Here is a 23,039-nt window from a genome sequence, read left to right on the forward strand (position 1 = left end):
AATGTCACTTTCTTTTTTGTGTCCATCAATCTTCTTGGACTGTATGGTAGCACGGGGAGCCTCTCCAAACCTATTCTGGTTCAGGGGCTGCCTGACTCGTCAATCATTCTTTGCTCAATTAAATTCTGTTAAATTTAATTTGTCTAAGGGTTTTTAAAAAGAAGATAAAAGAGATGTCATGAGTCTATCAGAGAACTTTCTAGAACTGTGCTGTTCCTTGATGGTGATTTGCCTGGTTACTTCCTAAAATACATTTAATATTGTGTATTCAAAATCATGCACTTTTCACCATCAGTCAGTGTGCTGGTCTTTTGGGTATGTTCCTGGGAAGGCCAGGTATGGAGGGAAACACAAATAAAACGCAAAGAAAACTACAGGTAGAAAACTCAGTATCTCAACTGCAGACCTCCATTTTATGGATACTTCCCGTGTTCAGGTAGTTTGTTATGCATTTTACACAATACCTAATACATTGAACCTTCATCTAAAAAACAAAACAAAACAACACTTTGAGGCGAGCAGAAGTATCTTCATTTTACAGTTGAGGAAGGGAAAGTTGAGTAACTTGCTCAAGATTCCACAGCTCATGTATGAAATCCCAGGTCAATTCAATTTTAGAGCCTAAATTCTTAGCTCCCCCTCAAAGGTTTCTCCATCACTTTCCAAAAGCAGGCCAGCTATATTCCTTCCGCACTCAGCATGCACTCTCATTCCCTGCAAGCCCAAAGGTAGCTGCAAATTCATGAATTTGAAACTCGGCCATGAGGCAAAAACGATTTAGAAACCCTGGCTCAACAGATAATGCTCTAAAGAGAGTTGCGAGCCCTCAAGTTTCTTCCCTGTCTCTTCTTGTGTTTCCTGTGAGCCTTCACCAAAACATTTAACTCTCACCTTCGAAAACTGCATGTGCTCCTCCTGTTGCCTGAAATACTCCATGGAGAACTCTTCTACAGGCCTTCTGTAAGCCTGTATGCTCTGCCCTGCACAATTGCTTCTTCTGAATAAATCAGAAACATCCTTTTTATGCGGGTCTCTTTTAGCTTCAGCAGTTCACAGTACTTTAATCTCTTGCTCACACATCCTGTCTCCCACTTTTCTGGGCAGTCTTCAAAAGTCAAGTACTCTCTCTTAGTTATCTTAGCTCAGTGATATTTATTAACATGCACTGAACAAATGAACAAATCAAAAGATGGATGTCTTACACATATACAAACATCTATCTGTTTAGAGCTTTGAGCGTCAGAAAAAGAATGATATCTGAATCCAATGCACAATTTTCAGAAATTTACAATCTGTGTTTAAGACGGTAATTTTTTTAAAATATCCTTCTTAAAAAATGAGATAAATTCAAGTATCTCTGCCCTCTTATTTTGGAAATAGGATCTCACCACTCTCATGGGATACACAATCAGAAATTAAAGGTAGAGAGGCAGTTGAATAAATATTTATTAAATTGAATTGTATGTAATTGAACTGAATTAAACTGAAAGGCAGACTTAGCTCTGGATGGAGATCATCGAGCTGTTTGGATGGAGAGTCAACCCTAAGGAGAGAACAGGGTTGTTAGGGAGCCTGAGTTCTGGGTCTGGACTTCTCAACCCTGGCTTCATATTATAATCACCTGGGGAGCTCTAAAAACTTGTGGATACATGGTTCCCACCCTTAGGATATTTAATTTAATAGGACTGAAGTGGGACGTTGGCATCAGTGTTTTTTAAAGCTCCCTAGGTGTTTTTAATGTGCAACCAGCCATGAGACAACTCCTCCAGAAAAAAAAAAAAAAAAAAAAAAAAAAATTTAAAGGGTTACTTCCTCATACCTGCATTTCCGTAGCTGGGGAAGCAAAAAATAGAAATGCGGTCTCTGGTGTCTCTGGTAGTGGTTCCACTTCCACCCCATTTCACTCTACAGACTAAGCTTGCCTGCAGCCTGTGCCTCCAAAATGTGGAGGTGGGGAGCTCTAAGAAAGAGGGGTGTCACTTGCAAGTATAAGCAAATCAGACGCTCCCGGTGCTACAGAAATGGGCAAGGAGAAAACTCAGCATTTTGACTGGGATTTTGTTCCAACCAAGCAACTCTCTTCTACTTTTGTTGTGTATGGTTGGCACCAGGTAAGGAGAACCAAAGAAAACACCAGGGAAATATTGTGATATTGCCACAGCTGTGCCTCAATCGGGAAAAATAAATAAATTAAAAAAAGAAAATGCCTGAGGCTTCCCCTTCTCTTTAACGCTTCTTCAGCACTTTGTTTTCCTGTTGGGAAACAAATGAAACTGAAAAAGTTTCAGGTTGCTTTCCTGCAATTACACAATCTTTTCCCTCCTTTCTCCCATCCAAAAGCCTGCAAAACGGCAGCACTGTATTTTCCAGCCAGAGCAACTGGACATTCCCCAGGAGGTAACGCTCCCCCTGTAGCTGCCGCCCTGAGAGAAACTCAAAAAGCACTTGACATCTGCGCTTAAGCGTTGTGTTTTTCTGCTGCAATTCCAAAAGCCTCTTGAAGATTTCATGTTTGTATTTTCCCCTTTTTCTGGCTTCATACGCTCCTGTGTAAATGAAGAAAGCTCCTCTAGTAGGAAAGAATCGTACCTTTGGAGCAGTTGCTGAATCATACACATTTGCTCCCATTTAAAGCAACTTTGCATACAGCAGCATTTTGTGCTGCTAAGGAAATCTAGAACAATTTAAGAAGAAGCCCTTTTAAAAAGCGATTCCAATGAAGGACAAAGCAAATAAAAATGAAGTCATACACATTCATCTGAGAAATAAATACTGCAGCCGTATTTCTGAATGTTATTAAATTTTACTTATTTTAGTCTTGCATTATCTAGTTATTAAATATGCAACGTTTTCCCTCCTAAATCTTTTCTAATGTAGGCACTTTAGGTTTGACTACCTCATCCATTTTTTATGATTATGTTTTTGCATTTACCTTTCAGTGCTACTGAAACTCCATACTACCACCCACCCCAGCTGATATGGGAACTTTTTAAAATAAAATAAAGGAGTAAAATTCAGGAAAGTTATGGCCAAGGAAATTTCTCCTTGGTTCTGTCTTCTCCAGGACCAGGCAAAGGGAGGCAATAAAGAAGCGCCATTGCAGCAAAGGAAAATTAAGAATACCAAAACTGTCGTTATTTAGAAGTTTATATTTTGTGAGTTGTAAAATGTTTGCATTAATTTTGAATATTTCATTAAAGTATTATTTATCTTGCTTATGGAGTTTTTTTGGTGCGTCTTTAATTTTGTGCCTGAATCCCAGTCTTGGTTCTCCTTGAAAGACAAGGAACCAGTCACGTAGACCGACACAGCAGAGAGTTCACAGGTAGATGTAATGTGACTCTTTACATTGGGGTGTTGAGAATTCTGCAGCCTACATATCTCTGTGTATTGTTGATGAAGATATCCCAAACAAGAAGGTTAATGTGATTCATTTCTCAGGAATCTTGGAGGCCCTTGAAAACTGTATGAGCCTGCAGGTTGTTGCTAGAAGTAAATCAAGGTCACAAGACTTAAGAGGTGCCCTCCTACGAAACCAGAGCCTCAACCCAGAGTGCCTGTGTGCCCTACCTTGGGAAGCAAACTGATGTTTAATTTTACTCAACAACATCCCCACTGATCCCCTCCCATGGGTCAGACCCTGTACTTACTGCTACTGAGTCTCAGCCCCAATCCTGCGGAGTGCACAGCCTAGTGAAAAATTTTTAAAAATAATATGACATAGATGCGCCATGATAAAAGTAGTAAAAGAAGGAGCCGGGCGCAGTGGCTCACGCCTGTAATCCCAGCACTTTGGGAGGCCGAGGCAGGTGGATCACAAGGTGAGGATATCAAGACCATCCTGGCTAACATGGTGAAACCCCATCTGTACTAAAAATACAAAAAATTAGCCAGGTATGGTGGTGGGCACCTGTAGTCCCAGCTACTTTGGAGTCTCAGGCAGGAGAATGGCTTGAACCCAGGAGGTGGAGCTTGCAGTGAGCCGAGATCACGCCACTGTACTCCAACCTGGCGACAGAGCAAGACTCTGTCAAAAAAAAAAGGGGCCCCAGCACAGAGGCAAGTGCTTCAGATCTTGAGAACACCCTCCAAGTGATGGCACAATAAAAAAAAGGAATTACTAATAATACACAGGAGATCCCTCTACTCATGCATAAAGCTAGGATTCTAAGACCCTGAAAGTGTGTGTGTGGCTAAGACCTCCTGCAAAGCACAACTTGAAAACATACCTCCAAATGTCTGCATTGTGCGTGTACTGCATGCCATCCCACATCCGTCAGTAGGACATGTGCTTTGAGTTGTTTTCACAGTAGTAATTATGGCCCACACTCAGCTATCTACATGCTCTAGACTGGCTTCATTGGTGACCAAGGACTCACATTTGTTAAACAGCTGGACAAGAGCAGAGATGCCAAGTCTTCTAATAAAACAATTTATCTCTCTTCAAAACTAAAGCATATTAGAAATCAAACCTTCATCCTCAGGTTCATTATCATCGATGTGGCTGCCAGTACCATCCTATCAGTTACTCCATTATGACGACTTTGAAGCAGTTTATTTGAGTTTCATTGTTGCAGTCGTAAGTTGAAAGGAGCTAGAGGAAGATGGAAGAGAGGATGGTTGAGAGAAGATTCTTTACTTAATTCTCAGCTTTGTGTGTGGGATATCATCCCACCAGGACTCTGTGGATTTAGAGAAAAAGGCTGAGTTCATTGATATGAATCAATTTAACCTACAAGGAAGTTGAGCCTATCTCCCACAAACTCTGTCTTCACAAAAAGAAATCCAGGTCACTCATTTCTTGAACTCAATAGACACTGAAGCAGACAATCCTGTCATTCCCACCTCTGATATTCCCCTCCAGGTGGAGGACAATCACTGGCATAGTGCTCTTGGCTCCTCTCCATCCTCTCACTCCCTCCCTGCTGACTGGTGAGTTTGGAATGAGAATGAAGACCTGTCACCTCCTCTTGGGAGCAAGCTCTTAGAAGGGAACACATGTCCTCTGGTCTTCTTGTGTGAAGCCAGTGCCGAGGCTAGTTGAAAGGATAAACCTGGCTCCTTGTGGAGTTCTCCAGGAGGAAGCCCTATATAGACACATGCCTTAGTCTTCATTCTTGGTTTCATCAATCATAAAAGTGATATCTTGATCTCCACTTCTTTTACTGCTTGATTATCTCTTTCAATTGGTTCAGCTCTTAAGCAGGAAAGATAGCTGCTATTTCTTGCCTCTATGCCCCTCAAATTTTCCCTTAGCATCTAATCATTTAGACTGAATCAACCAGATAGCCAATTCTAGCAATATCATAATGAAATGCTGGAGCTGGAAAGAAACTTCAGAAGCCTTTGAACTCCATCTCCTCCCTTTCAGTGTAATAAGGTATCATGCAATAGCACTAACTGGGCACTTAACATGTCCTCCTTTGCTCAGCAATTCTTTACTATATGTCATCTATTACCAATAGTCCCATTTTGTAGAAGAAGAAAGTTTTCAAATTTGAAACAGGTTGTATAACAATCAGTGGATGAAAGTCAGGTTTGTTTAAATGCAGAGGCCCCTAGATTAATGTAGGTCATGAGTCTTTATGCCATCAGGTGGATGCTCACATTCTGCTTAAAGATCAAAGACAATAGTTGATTCAAGGAGCATTAGAGAGTAAACTTCATAATGACACATTTCCAAGTTCAAGGGTTACTAGAGCCTTGGGGCCGGCATGTCTTCACTAAAAGTCTCGCCCAGTCTGAGCATGACACTAAAACCCTGAAACTTGTCAGTATAAAGCATTGTTCCAGCAGTAAATGCAAGAAAAAAAATGTAAGCTCTACTGGGCAGATTGACTAGGGAAATGTGGTGCTTCTATCAGAAGTTTGTACTTTTAAGAATCTCTTGTGTTTTAGTGGCACCAACACACAAAGGGAATTAGGCCATTTTGATCTCCAATAATGAGAAACATGGCTGACGTTCAGACCTGAAACTATTTAATGCAAGTTAATTTTTTAAACAAATCTGGAATGAAATGAGGGAGAAAAAATAATCTTATGATGGGAGCCATCAACTAATGGATTACATTTCTTTCTTCTCAATTAGAAATGGCAGAGGGGTTTTAATTATTTTTCCTTAGCAAGCACATCAAAACATATCTACACAAAAACACAGCAAATATGTTATAAACTTATTTAAGCCAAAGAGCTCGTCAACACTGTTTGCAATTACGAAATCATTTGGGGATATGGTATTTTTCTGGAAGGAATTGTTTTTCTCTTAGATGCAAACCACATCACAGCCCATCAGACATAAATCTTTTCTTGTATCTTCAAGAGCAGAAATGTAAATTGTGCAACAAAGGCACCACTGATAAAATGCAACTAGCCCCCCAGAATCATTTGGGTGATCTCATTATTTAGGGGAGATAACAGGAAATGTCATGCTTTCAAAAATGCTCTTTTGGGGAAAAAATGTTGAAATTAAATGCTGCCTAAGGAATTCCAAAGAAGAATTATTGGGAACTCTAGCCCCCCAATGCCATATGTTATCACAAGCACGAAAGAAAAAGGAGGCTTTTTTAGAGACTTTTTTGTCATTCGGTGAGCAATGAAGGGCTTGGTAGAGATGTAATAAAGCAATATAATACACTTGATAAGAGCATAGCTTCAGAAGCCAAACTACCTGCATCTTTATTCAGGCCCTGCCACTTAACAACTGTCTAATCTAACCTATTTGTTCTTCAGTTTCTTTGCCTAAAACTGGGGATAAGAACAAGACCAACTATTCTTATTAAATGACATAAATGTAAAACTTAAACACATATTCTGTAGATGTTTATTATCATCATCATCATCATCCTTATTATCATTATGTAAGTTTTCAGCAGGAATATATGACAGAATATTAGACTTAAGTTGTAGTCTAGAAGTGGTGCAGGGTCAGATAAGGGCGTCAGAAATAGGAATTTACACACTCAAAAACCAGAGCCAGAAAACCAAAAAGAAGAATAAAATGAGCTAGGAACTCAACGGGTAATTTGGGTCATGAAGAAAAGTCCAAGGATGACAACTTCAGAAACGGTGTCTATGATTCAACTGTTGTTTCTGATTCAACCTTATCATACCAGAGATATGTCATACAGTCATTCTTCCTTTGTCATCTTCATCTAATCAGTCACTTGTCCCTTACCTTATTCTGGATCCTGAAATCCTTATCTTCAGTTAATATAGAGAACACAGACCCCAGCCTTGATGGACTTGGATTCCACGGCATGTCTCCAGTTCCTGAGAGGCATGGCGAAGGGGTGATTACAAGACAAGGGCCAACATTGGGGTAAAAGGCAAATATTTTCTCACAGGAAGAAACAAATGCTCAGAGTCTGAATCCAAGAAGATAGTCACTGTCAAATCCACAACAACTTTATGTTCATGGAGTTGATGATGATTTTACCTGGGAATTATTTTTAAAAGTCAATTTTGAGGCTTCGTATGAATCACAATCCTTGGAGATAAGTTTAGAAATCTGAAAAATGTTTCCCAAGATATTTTTATACACACTAAACTTTGAAGACAACTGGACTAGAAGCTGAGCTGGTCTAGGGCACGAGATCTCAGGAAATGTAGAAGGAACAATCAATCAACAAGAACTCTAGGAGTCAGTCAATCATTATATGCATGGTCTGATCCTCCAAATACCTTCTGTGCGACTTTTATTAGATTTAACACTTTCAACTCTTTACCATCTAATGAAGGTTACTAGAAATTGTGGGGAGCAGAAATAACTTGTGGTAGAATTCTATTTCCCTCATTATAGAATGAAAATTTCAGTGTAGTGGTACATTAGACTCAATTGTGTCGACGGTTAAACTTTGAAGACTTGCCCCCTTTGGGATCCACCATTATCCAAGGACTATAGGATAAGACTAAAAAGTTGGAAGATGAAATTCCTCCTTGGGATGGTGGGGGGAGGGAGTTGCAACAGAAATAGGAAACAGACAAACACAATAAGCTTTGGATGGTATTTCAAGAATTGAACCAAGTAAGAAATATCTCTGAGAATTTGAAAGGTTTTCAAGTGCAATAAGAAAACAATGAAATGAACTAACATTTATTGAGCACTTGTATATGCAACTAGGTGTTGCATATACAACCATGCAGGACTCTTCTACTCTCTAAGTTAATACCATGCCTGTGGCCCTCTCCTGAAGGAAATTTCCAGGCATATCGTCCCGGATATGGTACAACCATGGCGAACTCTTAAAATAGGACATTCTATCATGCCAGGTGGGCCCTAAGCACAATAGAACACCCGACACAGGGGCAGATAAACTACTTCCTGCCCAGTGGCCTATGGGGTCACCTAATTCAAAAGTTCTACCCTTACCTAGCAATTAAACAGACTACTCAGATTCCCTTGGAGATTTGTACTAGAGATATGAGTTTCTCCTTTAATCCTTACCTTGATCTGACAGTACTAGAGATTCTCTTTTCATTTTAATAATGAGCAGGTGGGAGCTGAGTGAGGATAAACAATATTCCATGTTAGAAAGATGTAACCCCAGATCTTTGTGATGCCAAGGCTTGCACTTATATAGAAGATGGACCTAGAATCTCTAAAATGATGTTGCAAAATGAAAATCAATAAAGAGTTCTGTAACAACTGGAACCATGCCAAAGTGAGCCACTGAAAGATCAGTGGAAGTTTCCCCGCAAAAGCTGGATAACCTCTGCTTCGGGAGGCCATTCTGGGAAGGAAAAGCTGGACAAGATGACTTCCACAATCTTTCCAGCCTAAGGTATTATAACTTATTGGCAAGCAGAGCGGCACCACATTAAGTTAATCCTTTTTTGTCTTGGCAAAAGTAAATTGCATTCTTCTTGCAGAAACTTCTACTGGCAGTGCAGTTGCCTTGTGAAAGTAGAAAAGAAGCTGGGAAAACTGTTTTTTTCTCAGGATCTTCAGAGAAGGCTTATAGCAGAGTGGGATTATAGGAATATGCAAAGTATGATTATGCATCATAATAATCTAAAATGCTAGTAAAAGTAGGTTTATATGCTGGCTCTGCCTCTTAGGAGCTATATGACTTTGGGCAAGTTGTTTGACCTTTCTGAAATGTATTTCCTCCTTTGAAACAACCTACTTCACAAGGTTGTGAGAATAACATGATGCACGTCCAGCATTTAGCACAAGGCACATAACAAACTGCCAATAAACGGTAACCATTACCTGTCATACAGTAAAATTGGTCAACGGGACGCCCACGTGTTTCTCAGCTGCTGTGTCACCCTAATGCTTGGCCAGAAGCGGTTCCTGAAAACTGGGTGCATACAGAAATCATGTTTGGAATGAGACTGAAGTGTCATACATAGTCTTTCAGTTCAAAAGTTTAGAGGACCAAAATGAAAAGTAAGTATTGATTTATAGCAAGAGATATGAACATCAGGTTGGCCAAAAACACAGTTTTGAGACAACTCATATTGAGCATGTACTTGCTAGTGACCCTCAACATAGTGTTTCACACCACATGCCTTTCCATGCATCCATGCCTTATACACTTTCCTCTACCTGGGTCTCCTTTATCTTTTAGCAAACTTGTTCCCATCTTGTGAAATCTAACTCACTTTTTTTCTCCTTTGCAAAGACTTTTCAGTCGTTGCACAAAATTACTTCCTCATCCAGTCTCCCAAAGCTACACCTGTTTGGTCCCACGCAACACTGTAATTATTATTATTATTATTATTATTATTATTATTATTATTATTTCAGACGGAGTCTCACTCTGTCGCCCAGGTTGGAGTGCAGTTGCACAATCTCGGCTCACTGCAAGCTCTGCCTCCCGGGTTCACCCCATTCTCCTGTTCTCCTGCCTCAGCCTTCTAAGTAGCTGGGACTACAGGCATCCGCCACCATACCTGGCTGATTTTTTGTATTTTTTAGTAGAGACGGGGTTTCACCATGTTAGCCAGGATGGTCTCATGATCCACCCGCCTCGGCCTCCCAAAGTGTTGGGATTACAGGTGTGAGCCACCGTGCCTGGACTCAACACTGTAATGATTTACTGGTGTCTCCCTCACTAGACTAAAAGTTTTCAGGAGCAAGGACTGTGTCGCATTCATGCTGATAGCCCCAGTGCCCAGTACATTGCTGGCGATATATTCTAGTAGTACAGGAAATATATATTTATTGAATGAATAGTCCCAGTCAAGAAATTTCTATGTTTCGTGCCTCCACTATGGGCCAGGCACTGTAACAAAAGCTTTAGATGCAACATCTTTTATTAAATCTTTCCACAATCCTATGAGTGAGAATGGATCTCACAGAGGTTAACTACTTAAGCTCAAGCAGCTTACTGAGGGCAGAATCTCAATTTGAACCTTTCCTTGTCTTTCTCCAAAGCCTGGATATTTCCCATATGTTACAAAGCCTTCATGGCTGGAGCAATCTCAATATTAGCCAAAAGTACCATTTACAGGTTTGCTTTGACTTCTCTTGTTTTCTTTTCTTTACAATAAACTAGGAATTAGACCCTTCATTTATTAGAAAGGAAAAAAAACCCAAAGCAAACAAATTATTATTTCAATGTCCTTCTTCTAGACACACTCAGTTATACATTGCTGTGATGAAAAGCTTAAGTTAATGTGTGATTATCCTATAAATAATGCACAAGCTGGTATCCATGCAGAGTAAAGCTTAGTTCCCTACTTTGGGAGTTTTAGAGTGATAATCAAATCTTTTTTTTCCCCAAGTGAAGAGCAGATATATGAGTCAAACAGAAGATGAACATATAAGGTTCATTTCCATTAAAGCTAAATTTTAAAACAAAGCTTGATACCACACCTAGATCTCCTTTAGCCAAAGGTGGGTACCACTGCACCCACTCCAGCTACTATGTGAGTATTGACTGCATAACATCTCATAGATGACTTCCTTATCTGAGTAGTTATCCTCAGCTAATGGGGCTACTTCATCTGAGAAGTTAAAAACCCATCGTCCACTCCCTGCCCCATCCCCCATAGCCCATCAGCCCTCTTGTTTCAAAAGCAAGTAACTCTGCCCTGGTCTCTATGTGCTGGCGTCTTCTACTGTGGATCAGGTGCACTTAACCTGAGGCCACATCCTTGTTTGCTCAGCTCTTCTCCCTTTCTTATTCTGCTTCCCTCCCTCCAATGTGGGTTTTTCTGCTGAGCACTCTCTCAGCAAACCACATGCACGTAAATCCTCGCCTTAGGCTCTTCTTCTAGAGAGCCCAACCTAAGATACTTGGTTTAGATTGAGGTCACAATCAGGCTTTCTGATTCTACCACCCATATGCACCCTGAACTTAACTTCACGCCCCCACCCTAATCATAGGAACAGCTGGACACCAGCAACGATACCCTGGTTTTCACAGAGAAGGAGAGGTCAGAAAGAACCCCAATGTGTTTCTCCTACACTTCTCCCTTCCTGGGGAGCAGAGCAAGAGTTTCCTTCTAACCACACACAGAGCCTTTGTGTGAAGTTGGAGAAACACACCCATGATAGTGGAGCCTACCCCAGTGTTAGTACAGCTTAGTGACCCAAGCATAGCTCAATTCCAGCTGCTCTCTGCCTCCTGTCCTGGTTGCTCTGTGCTGAACTAACCTGAAGAGCAGCGATGAAGCTTCTGCCCACTTCTATGGAAATATGAGTCAGGGATAAGCTCCCCTCCCCACCACCCATATTGGGAGGAGCAAAAGCAACAAATAGACAAGAAAATATTTAATCTTGTGGTTCAAATCTTAGCCTGCCCACATATTATCAGTGTGAACAAAGGCAAACTATTTCACCTTTCTTTGGCTTCACTTCTTCATCTTTAATGTAGTGATAATAAAAGTATATTCCTCATATGGTTGAGGTGAAGATTAAGTGAATTAATACACACAAAGTGCCGAGAGTAACTCCTGACACATAGTAAGCTCTTAATAAATGTGAGATCCCAATTGCTCATCATAAACGCACATGGGAAACTCGAAGAGTGCACCCCACTCATTTCAGAAGACAAGGCTAGGAAAAACGCCACCCTCTGAAATTAAAACAGGTGAAACTAATCTGTGATAGAGGAGATTGCCTCTCTAGAGAAATAGCTCCATCTTAAGAAGATGGTTTGTAAGCTGTTTTCTAATGAGAAAATGCAGACTCCCAAAACTCTAGCTAGGCAATCCAGTTACCAGTGAAAGCAAAGCCCCTAAAGAATATGCTCAGAAAAGTGTAATTGGTATGTAATAATTGTTAAAGAAAGTTGAGGCCATCTCAACTATGCTGTATATACTTACCAAATAATATGCTTCAATACTATTATCTTCGGTGGCTGATGGTTAATAAGAGTTTGCTGTTGCTTATCCAGTATTGTCTGAAGTAGAAAAAAAATGCATTTTGTGGATGGAAGTATCCTAGTTATTAGGAAATTATACTCTGCCACAAAGTAGAAATAATTCATGGGGCTACAATACAACTATAGCAACACATGACTCTTATAGAACAGCAGTCCTTTCAGCAGGCTTCCAGACCAGCAGCATTAGCATGACCTGCAGACTTGTTAGAAATGCAAATTTGGGGGCTCCATTCCTTGAGCAGAGACTCTGGGAACGGGGCTCAGCGATCTGTGTTTTATAAGCCTTCTGGGTGATTCTAGCACACACTAGAGTGAATCAAAGGGGTCGGGTGCATTGACTCACACCTGTAATCCAAGGCAGGTGGATCACTTGAGGCCAAGATGTCAAGACCAGCCCGGGCAACATGACAAAACCCTGTCTCTACTAAAAATACAAAACTTAGCCGGGTGTGGTGGCACATGCCTGTAATCCCAGTTACTTGGAAGGCTGAGACATAAGAATCACTTGAACCTTGGGGGCAGACGTTGCAGTGAGCCAAGATCGTGCCACTGCACTCTAGCCTGGGTGACAGAGTGAGGCCTTGTCTCAAAGAAAAAAAAGAAAAGTAGACCGTCTATATTTCTGTGCTCTGATTCTGTGCTCAAAAGCAACCTCGGTGATGATTAATTTGATTTCACAGGTGCTGTGATACTAGAAAGGAGTAGTATGGTTAGTGTACAAGAATAATCTATCTACTAGAAATGTATCTCTTTTTCCCTAAATAATTGACCTGCTGGTGCACCATAATTTTTTGGAAGTTTTATTAGTATGGGACAAATTCCAAGAGTTTAAAAACCCTAAATGAGCTGATGAGCTTCCTTCACAACCCACTAAACCTCCTGATGGCATCTCTCTCAGTTCAGCTTCTTAGCCATGACAGTCATCTCTGTTGAAATGAAACTAAGAAAAAATAAATAAACTGAGGCAGCAGGGGCAGAGACAAAAAGATCTACATCTCACCATTACTGCCACCACACGCACACCCATCCCCTAGAAGAAAATGTTATAAGGCTTTGACCAAGAAGAACCAAAAGTAACTGTATCACCTGCACCTGTTTCCAAAATCACAGCACACAGTAAAGTCAATGGAAAAAAGATCCAGCTTGTTTGAAAACATGCTTATGACCCAACACTGAAAATACGTTTAAATTAGACATCCGCATCTCTTCCCCAAATTAAAATGGGGTCTATATAGTGTTTCTCTTCCAAATGAAAGTCTAAAGTGTGCATGTATGTGCTAGCATGTGTGTACCTAACAAAATACTATTTCAAAGTAGCTATATTTATTTCTAATATACCTAATAAGGGTCATCACAGGTAAAAGATAATTAGTGACGTCTTTGCTGTTTTCATTGATGAGAAGGAAATGAAAGAGAGTGGTGGAGGATGTTGAAAATGCACTATTTTAACTAAATCTGTTACATCACATTGTTTTATTTCCCTTTGAACCGTTTTTTTGTTGTTGTTGTTGTTGTTGTTTTTGAGACAGAGTCTCGCCCTGTCGCCCAGGCTGGAGTGCAGTGGCGCGATTTCTGCTCACTGCAAGCTCCGCCTCCTGGGTTCACGCCATTCTCCTGCCTCAGCCTCCCGAGTAGCTAAAACTACAGGCACCGCCACCACGCCCGGCAAATTTTTTGTATTTTTAATAGAGATGGGGTGAACTGTGTTTTAATCAAAGCAGGTTGATTTCCACTTCATGAAAATGTTTCATTTCAAGCCACTGGAGTTTTATGGGTTATCTACCACATTTTACTGGAGCCTTGTAAATCTTACAAAATTCTGGAATATCTAGACCATAAAAACCATCATTCAAACGTGTTTTCTGTAGAGATGTTTCTCCCCTATGTAGATTCACAGGCTTTGCAAAGATTCGTGGAGGGAAACAAAAAAAAAAAAAAACCTTTGAGATATATTCCACAGTTCCTGAGTTAAAAGATCACCTTTTCAGTTGACTGGAATTTCACCTATCACAGTCTAACCCTTTATAGAACTGTTTAAAAGACTGAAGCCTTTAATAATAATAATAATTTTAAAATTCTATCACTCTTTCCCTGTATGCCCCTTGCTTTCAATCCTTTTAAAGGCACATGGTACTAAAAGCACTTCTGAGAATTCTAAAGCCAGTGATGGATTATTGTCATGAATGAACATTCATCACTGTTATTAAAGGGAGTGGTTGTGCTATTAGCTGAGATCCAGCTTCCAAGATTGCTGAATAGAGTGCCCCAAATACAAACAAATATGGTAGCAAGGAAAAGACAGTACGCACCTTTAATAAAACAGAACCAAGCTTCTGAATGCTATTAAATGAACCACTCCTTTCTTCTCACAAAGTTTATCAATTTGGCCTCAGAGTAAACAGAAACAAATTGGCATTCTTTTCTATTTATCTGTCTAACACGTTGAAGAGTGCTAATCACACATGAGATTTCTAAATCTCATATATTTTATTTGTACTGTGATTCCTAAAGCTATTTGCATCAAGCTTCTCAGTCACCTATGTAAACAGAGTCAATGCATGGGTGAACATTGACGAATGAATCCAAATATTTATTTCATGATAATTTTATGAATTTCATGTAAAGCCACTTTTCTAACCTAAAAATTAACCCTGCTTTCACCTTCTTCAGATGGTTTGTGTCTAAAGTTAGAGAGGCATTTTATATCAGAAATTAATTCTTTTGCTGGAGAAGAGGGAGTAACGGAGAATCTGCCACTAGACAGCAATCAGAAATTATTCACGGCAGCTCAGAGGAAACCAGCATGTCTATGTTAAGATACCTAAAAAGTTGTTTTAGGCCGGGCGCAGTGGCTCAAGCCTGTAATCCCAGCACTTTGGGAGGCCGAGACGGGCGGATCACGAGGTCAGGAGATCGAGACCATCCTGGCTAACACGGTGAAACCCCGTCTCTACTAAAAAATACAAAAAAAACTAGCCGGGCGAGGTGACGGGCGCCTGTAGTCCCAGCTACTCGGGAGGCTGAGGCAGGAGAATGGCAGGAACCCGGGAGGCGGAGCTTGCAGTGAGCTGAGATCGCGCCACTGCACTCCAGCCTGGGCGACAGAGCCAGACTCCATCTCAAAAAAAAAAAAAAAAAGTTGTTTTAGTCTCTAAACAAACAACTTTTCATGTGGGACACTTGTGGGTATCCACACTGGATATAGGTGTGAAATACCTGAAAATACGCACGTTAATTGAAATATTTCTGAACCAGAATACACAATTAGTACTACATGATTTTCAAGCCCAATCTTTCCCCTAAGGATGTTGCCCAGTGATTTGGAATCGAAAGACCTAAGTTCCTGTTTGTTTTCTCTGTCACTTAACTTGCTCTTTGACTTCAAATCATTCACGACTTCTGTGAGCTTAATTGCTTCATTTGAGCCGAAATACGGTTTACGGTTATAAATCTATTAGTCAACTACCTGAATAGACCACTGAAGGGCATCTCAGATCTCTTAAAGCCAAAGACCCAAAGCTCTGGAGTGCTGTTTGAACGTGGAGTGATCCAATGAATTGCTGTGCGATTAACATAAGAATTGTTAATATCGTAACTCTTAAAAATCAATCCCATAAGTCAAACGCAATATGAAAGCAATAATAATACTAAAAGACATTTATATGGTACACTACCTTGAATCTGATGTTGTGCCAACTCTTCACAGTTAGCCATTGTGGTATTACATTTAAAGAGAAAAACAAGTTGAGAAAGCTTACATAAATTGCTTAAGGTGGCAGAAAGTCACAGACTAAAAGCCCTTTGATTTCTTAATAGATGAAAACCAAAGGAAGAGGGAGAAGAAATTAAGAAGTGTTTCTCTTAAGACTAGAGAGACAAAGTCAGATCTCTTGAAGACAACCACATCTGCTTAATGCCATATGCAATGTGAGTCCCAAAACATGTTACATTTGTGTTAAAGAGGGAGTCTCGGATACAAGGATAATCTTGGTTTCACATCTTCTGTGAGACTCACCTATTTCTACCTACATGTAAATACAGTGTGACTCTCAAAACAGCATTGTAGTATACTGGAAACATATATTCTGCAGTTAGAAAACTGAGCTTGACATTACTATTCTGCCTCTTTCTAGTCATCTGTCATTTAATTTCCTAATTTGTCAAATGAAAATAACAACACTATAGTTAAAAGCATTTGCAAACTACATATTTTATATAAATAGACATTATTACTAATAACAAGAAATAAAGTAATAAATATATGGAGTAATAATGTACTCCCTTTTGATATCTATTTATCATCAACAAAAATAGAAAATAAGTTATATCAATTGCAATGAAGGAAAAAAGGAAAGGAGCCCTATATGAACTAGAAAAGGTCTAAATTAGCAAAAACTTAGAAAAATTAACGTTTTTCAATATTACTTCAAGTCTGGAAACTGCAAAAGAATCACTGCTACTAAACTCGTGAAGAATAAAAATTAATGAAATTCTATTTTATATATGAGAAAGTATTTATGGCCAAAAAAAAACCACATCAAATAACTCGAATTTGGAAGTTTGGGAAGGGAGAAAAGAAAGTATCTTGGAGTTGTCAAGTAAATAACCATTAATACAGTATTAAACTAGGTTATGAAAAACACAAGAAACACAGTACTAAAGCAGCTTCACTAATTGCACAGTAAGATTTTGTGTAATGGATGGCCTGTAATTATTACAGACCTGAGGTAAGGTGTGTGCCAAAGTGGATGTCAGAAAAGAACAAATACCTAACACCACTGAGAATTAGCATACACATACACTGGGGCACTGTAGCATGGGGAAAGGAGTGTGAGGCAAGACTGAACAGTGGAGAATTAGAAAAGGAATGCTGAATTTCAGTCTGTTGATGATATGAGGAAGGAAAAAAAAGAAGTGTAGCCCAGACTCTCACAAAGTACAAATTGCAAAGTAAGACACCATGGGTATATTTTTTAGCTCCAGCTAAAGAAGTGGGAACTCTGTGCCAGATCCTGGCTTCTAGCTCTTTGATCATTTCTCCACGATGGAGAAAAATCTCATGTTGGGTTCTCCAAGCCTGCTAAGATAATGCTTAGAAATATCCAATTGCCTTAGAATCACCATATTCACCCAACACTCTCTGTAACTGTAAAAATAAAGGAAAACAAATTTAACAATCATTGTCAACTTTTGTTGAGCACTTACTCTGTTAGACAAAAATAACCTCCAAGATCATCTTATTTTTATCCTCCCAGTGGCCCTTCAAAGTGAACTTTATTCACATTTTAAGGATGAGGAAACCGAGGCAAGGAATGTTGGAGGAATATGTCCAGCTAGTAAACAGTAGGACAGAAATTCAAATCCAGGCGATTTTACCCTGGACTCCTCATTCTTCTTCACCATGTCATTCCACATCCCGTACTGCAATTTGTTTCCAAATGAGACCAAACATCCAAAAAAGAAAATGTTCTCCATAGAACATTCTCAAGTTATATCTTCGGTCATAAAGTAGGACATCTTTCTATGTGGGTTCTGGTTAATATCATTTGCTTCTCTAAATACAAGGCCTACATCGATTCATTGGCCCAAGATGTAATCATACCTCTACGAAATGACACTTGAGTTCCCGGATCTGGTAGTTCTCTGCCAAAATACAATAGGTTGTCCTCACCTAAATGGCCTCCCCCAGTATGCAGAGACCAAGTAATTTATTAGTAAATTCACAAATTAATTAACATTTAAAGAAGTAAAATTTTTATCTACCGCATGTATACGTTAGGAAGGACAGTAGTAGGGAAACCACAGTAGTCCAAAATCTTTGTCTATATGACCAGGAGAGACAGTCCTCAGTGAATAAGAACCTGCAATGAACTTGGTTCTCAGATAAACCTGAACCTAAAGCTCATTTCTGCTACTTGCTGGCTGTGTGGTCTTAAACCTCTCAGAGCCCTGGTATTCACACGTAAGTAGATTAATAGTACCTACTTCTGAGGCATTATAGACAAAGTTCCTTTTTGTAACAATGACTGGAACAAAAAATACTTGTTGTCTGTTATTATCACTATTATTATATATTGTATTCTTTCTATACAATCTCTTAAATATTCTTACAAAAAAGAATCATTTACAAGAAGAGATTAGAAGCAGCAGTCCTAATGAATTGCAAAAGTATTTTAACTATAACAACTTTTTATGCTTCACGAGAACAGTCAGAGACAAATACTCTATAAAAAGATCAATTATTTTGCTTCATGGAAAAGACTGATAAGTTAAACTATTCCCCTACTTTCCGTTTTCCATCAGTAAACCTACAAGGACATGAGTCCACATACGCCAGTGCATGATTATACCAAGTTTGATGTAGTTTAGGTATCCAATGCTATCACAGATGTTTCAGCCCTTGAGACATATATTATATTGCATGTCCGTAAAATAAGATAGAAAAACATCGCATTCTGACAAACCTGGCATCATATGCACTGACTATCGGCATTTCCAGTACAGGCAGTGTCTTTTTAAACAAGTTTCACATTCAAACAGACCTCACTGAATCCAATGGTGCCAAGACTTCACCAGCTTGCCTCTGAAGAGCAAGACAAAATTTTTTGAATCAGATAAGACACAAACTGTATTTTTCTTCCACAGGTGTTTGTTCAGGAGCTGATTTCCTCGGGGGCAGCAGAAAGGGCTTAAGTTGCTGACACTCACTACACCAGTTAGAACCAAACCACGGGGTTTCTCATTTCCTTCAAAGCATAATTCAGAAAGTGTAAAAGAGCCTCCCAAGTTCAACACTAAATATTAAAATAATAATAATGATGCACCACCATAATTTAGACCAAAGCTTACATATTTTGACAATGCTGTTGGAAGAGTTCCAATTAAAAGAAAAGTGTTCAGTCTTAGAAGACATTTACCAAGCACCTACTATGTAGGAGGCTCTATTCTAGGCTCAATATAGCTGGGAACATAGTGGTGAATAAGACAGATGATAAGAGTTGCCTGTGCAAAACAGTCCTTATTTTTAAGATGGCTTCCAGGCCCTGCCTTGTGCATTACCTGAGGCAGGGAGGCAAGTGATGACCATCATAAAGCATGGACTTTGGCATCACAATTACCAGGGTTCAGTTCCTAGCATCCCTGTATTGTAACGTTGGCCAAGTTGCTTCGGCTCTCTCAACTTCCTCTGGTGTCAGATCAAGATATTAATGGCACCGTCCTTAGAGAACTGTTGTAAGGATTAGCTGCTTCGGACTGTCACCTAGACAACAGTCAACAAAAAGCAGTTTATTCCATTCCCTTGTTCAAGCCCAGTTATCCTTAGTGGATAAGGAAATATGTAAAAACAAGATGTGGAAGTAATAAATGGGTCTGTCTCTGAAATCAAGGTGGGCACTCAAAAAATTAGGCAGCAGTTTGATATTTGAGTCTTCCGTTAGCAATTCAGGAAACTGTAAAAGATGAGCAGCACACATTGCCTCCTTGTTTTGTCCTTTAAATTACTGTAATCAATGATTCTTTAAGAAGCATAAAGTCAAAAAAAGAAATAACAAAACTCTGAGATATCTGAATCTGTAAATGCTTACCAAAAACCCAACAAAAACAAAAAAAAAACTGCCATGATCTGCTAGAGACCCACATGAAAACCTGGATACCACTTTCTTCTCACAAACTTGCCAGTTTTGAAAATAAAGCTCAAACACGTTGCCTCCGTTCAGTTCAGCAAAGGTAGCAGCTTAGACATAAAAGTGCAAACACTGGAGGGGGAAAAAAAAAACAGCTGTGGCTGGCTGCCAGCTCTTGGCCAATCAGTCTTCACAAGGAAGGTTGCGTCAGAGGCTTCGAGCCTGCTGGAACCTCTGCAGCTGCCTGCAACACAAGCTTGGACCACCCAGGCCGAAGTGGATGGGCATCTGGAGAAACGCGTGAACAATGGAGAACGTTAGAGTCCTGCATTTCCAAGCCCGTGACTCTGTCCCTAGGCTTAGCTGGGACTTTGAGAAAGTCTTGGGCTAAAAAGAAATCTAATATAAGCTAACTGGCCCTACTATTAAATTGCTGTCTCAGTTCAGCAGCATAACCCCCAGAATGGAAAAATATTTTTTCAGTGGAAAATCACCCGTCTCAGTATTCATGGATCCAGTTTTCAACGGGTGTTGGGCTCCCACCCAATGTAATTAACATCTTACCTGTGGGTGGCTGGTAGAATTGCTTTACACCTCTCTCATCATCCCAGCACCTAACACTTCCTGAAATGCAATATACAAACAAATAGGAAATTATGTTTCTGAAGGTAGACTATTTGGTTGGGGGCTTTCTGGTAGCCCCTCAATTCTTCTCTCGGCAAATTTATTTTTTCTAGTTTAAATGTCAGAGAACAGGCTCACGTCACTCAAAGCCTTGCTCAAACATAAGCCATGCCAGCTTGTTATAATTACAATGAGATACAATAGCGGACGTGGGGAAAGCCTAATTAAAGAGTTGAACCTGGCATCCCAAATGGAAAGCAAAGTACGTGGCCTTCTATCAGATCTGAATAAAAACCCTGCTCCACTGATGATGGATGTCTCTGGGAAACACACACCCTCCCAGGACCCAAAGTACAGATGCTCGGGAAGGAGTAGGAGAGAAACATTCTGCTAAGACAGAAACTGAAACTAAAGCCCAGGGGGAAAGCAATCGTGCCTGCATCCCAACCCCAGTGACTCTGATTTAATAGGGTCTGGGGTGCAGCCTGAGTGCCAATTTTTTTTTTTTTAATTCTCCAGGTGATAGTATTGTGCAGCCAAGATTGAGAAACCCTACAAAAGAATTCCGTAGATAATGACCTCCACTTTAACAGAATATTTAACTAGGAAGTCAGTGTATCATGGCAGAGTAATTTACTAGATCTAACAGAGCAAAGCATAGCAATCATTTTCTACACTGCACTATAGATGTTGATTGTGCCTTCTGAACTAGACTGGAAGCTTCAAGGGGGTATTTTATCTCCAGCCCCTAAGAGAGGGATGTAGACATAGCAAATAGAAGCATTTGCTCAACCATCAGATAGATGCTTAGAAAACATCATACTGTCTGGATGTTTAAGCAGAAAGACAAACTTTACAGCCACTGGTTTTTCTACAATCCTCTAAAGCATTTATTTTTCAAAATGTAATGTGCATGAGAAGTTTATTAAATATGTAGGTTCTTATGCCTCACCCAGAACCTAAAGAGATACTCAGAAAATTTCAGTCCAGTTCAGCAGTAACTGCACAAGAATTCCTCCATTGCCTGGTACAACCTGGGAACAAAACAGCCCAGTGGCAAATCTATATATCTGAGATGAGAGTCCACAAACGACCCGCTAAACAAGAAAAACCTCCTTTCATCTAAGTTCTTGAAGCCAAAGATACATCATAGGTTAATGATACAAAGGGCATGAAAGAGTCGTGTAGTTCACTTCAATTCAACACAGAGAGAGCGGCTCTTATAGATTTAACATAAGTAGTAAAAAATGGGGTGGAGTGAAAATTCTGGATTCGGTGTAGGATTCTTAGCAGTAAGAGGCAGTGTTTCTGGCTGAGAGCTACACTTTATACTCAGTGAAGAGAATCCAGATGCGTTCCCTTCCAGAGTTCATTGCAGGGCTTGAATTGAAGTTGCATTTCTTGTTACCTTAGGTAGGCTCTATAGGAGCCAACTTTTAGGAAAACCAACAAAGCAAGTAATCTTATATCCTCAGAAGAGATTAGGCAATACACTGTGATATAGAGTTGCAATATCATCGCAAAACACAAAAGTCTCTGCACGCAGTTCTTCCTCTAAAGCGAGTATGACCCCAGGGTAGAAAAGGATTTCTTTTCTCCAAGTCACAGGCTTAGAATTTAATGGTGCCATTATACAGATTTCCTTCAAATTCTAGTCTAGTCTCATGCTTGCTGTGTGACCTTGGCAAGTTACTTAACCCATCTGAATCTCCATTTATTCATCCTTTCCATGGGAGATTTTTGCTTATTTTAGAGTTATTGTGAAGTTGAAATGTAAATTACTGAGCAGAGTTCTGATGCATATTAACTGATGATGAGGAGGAGAATGCACCTTCTGTATCTTCTGCTGGTCCTAGGCAAGGTGAAGTTCTTCATGCCCAGTTGTCTAGTCACAATCCCTGTGCTTTCCCCACAGTTGTTTTATTTGAACCATTGAATTGTTTTCTCTTACCTTCTTTATTCCTGCAGAGAGAACTCTTCAAAGAACTACAGGGGGCCAGGAGCAGTGACTTATGCCTGTAATCCCAGCACTTTGGGAGACCGAGGTGGGCAGATCACTTGAGGTCAGGAGCTCAAGACCAGCCTGACCAACATGGTGAAATCCATCTCTACTAAAATACAAGAATTAGCTGGGTGTGGTGGCACATGCCTATAATCCCAGCTACTCGGGAGGCTGAGGCAGGAGAATCACTTGAACTTGGGAGGCAGAGGTTGCAGTGAGCCAAGATCACACCACTGCACTCCAGTCTGGGGGACAGAGCAAGACTCTGTCTCAAAAAATAAATAAATAAATAAAATAAAGAACTATAGGGGGACAACCGAGCATCAGCTCAGATGAAACTATCAGGCTAGCTGCTATAACAAATAAACCACCAAGTTTTAACAGCATAACACCTTAAGAACTGAGTTATCCACATATCTGTCCGAAGCTGTTATTTCCGATTGGTGGGTAGTT

At 39.9% G+C, this 23,039-nt stretch overlaps 1 long non-coding RNA gene across 1 annotated transcript in view; it reads right to left on the reverse strand.

The window, feature by feature from the left end:
* LOC110744005 overlaps positions 1–22,672 on the reverse strand; it is a 236,694-nt gene extending 214,022 nt beyond the window's left edge. The window contains exon 1 of the long non-coding RNA XR_002523952.2: positions 18,800–22,672. This is a non-coding gene — a long non-coding RNA (uncharacterized LOC110744005). The remainder of the gene's footprint in view (positions 1–18,799) is intronic.
* Positions 22,673–23,039: the final 367 nt, after the last annotated feature.

The sequence above is a fragment of the Papio anubis genome, chromosome 8 (assembly GCF_008728515.1).
Source record: "Papio anubis isolate 15944 chromosome 8, Panubis1.0, whole genome shotgun sequence".
Lineage (NCBI taxonomy): Eukaryota > Metazoa > Chordata > Mammalia > Primates > Cercopithecidae > Papio > Papio anubis.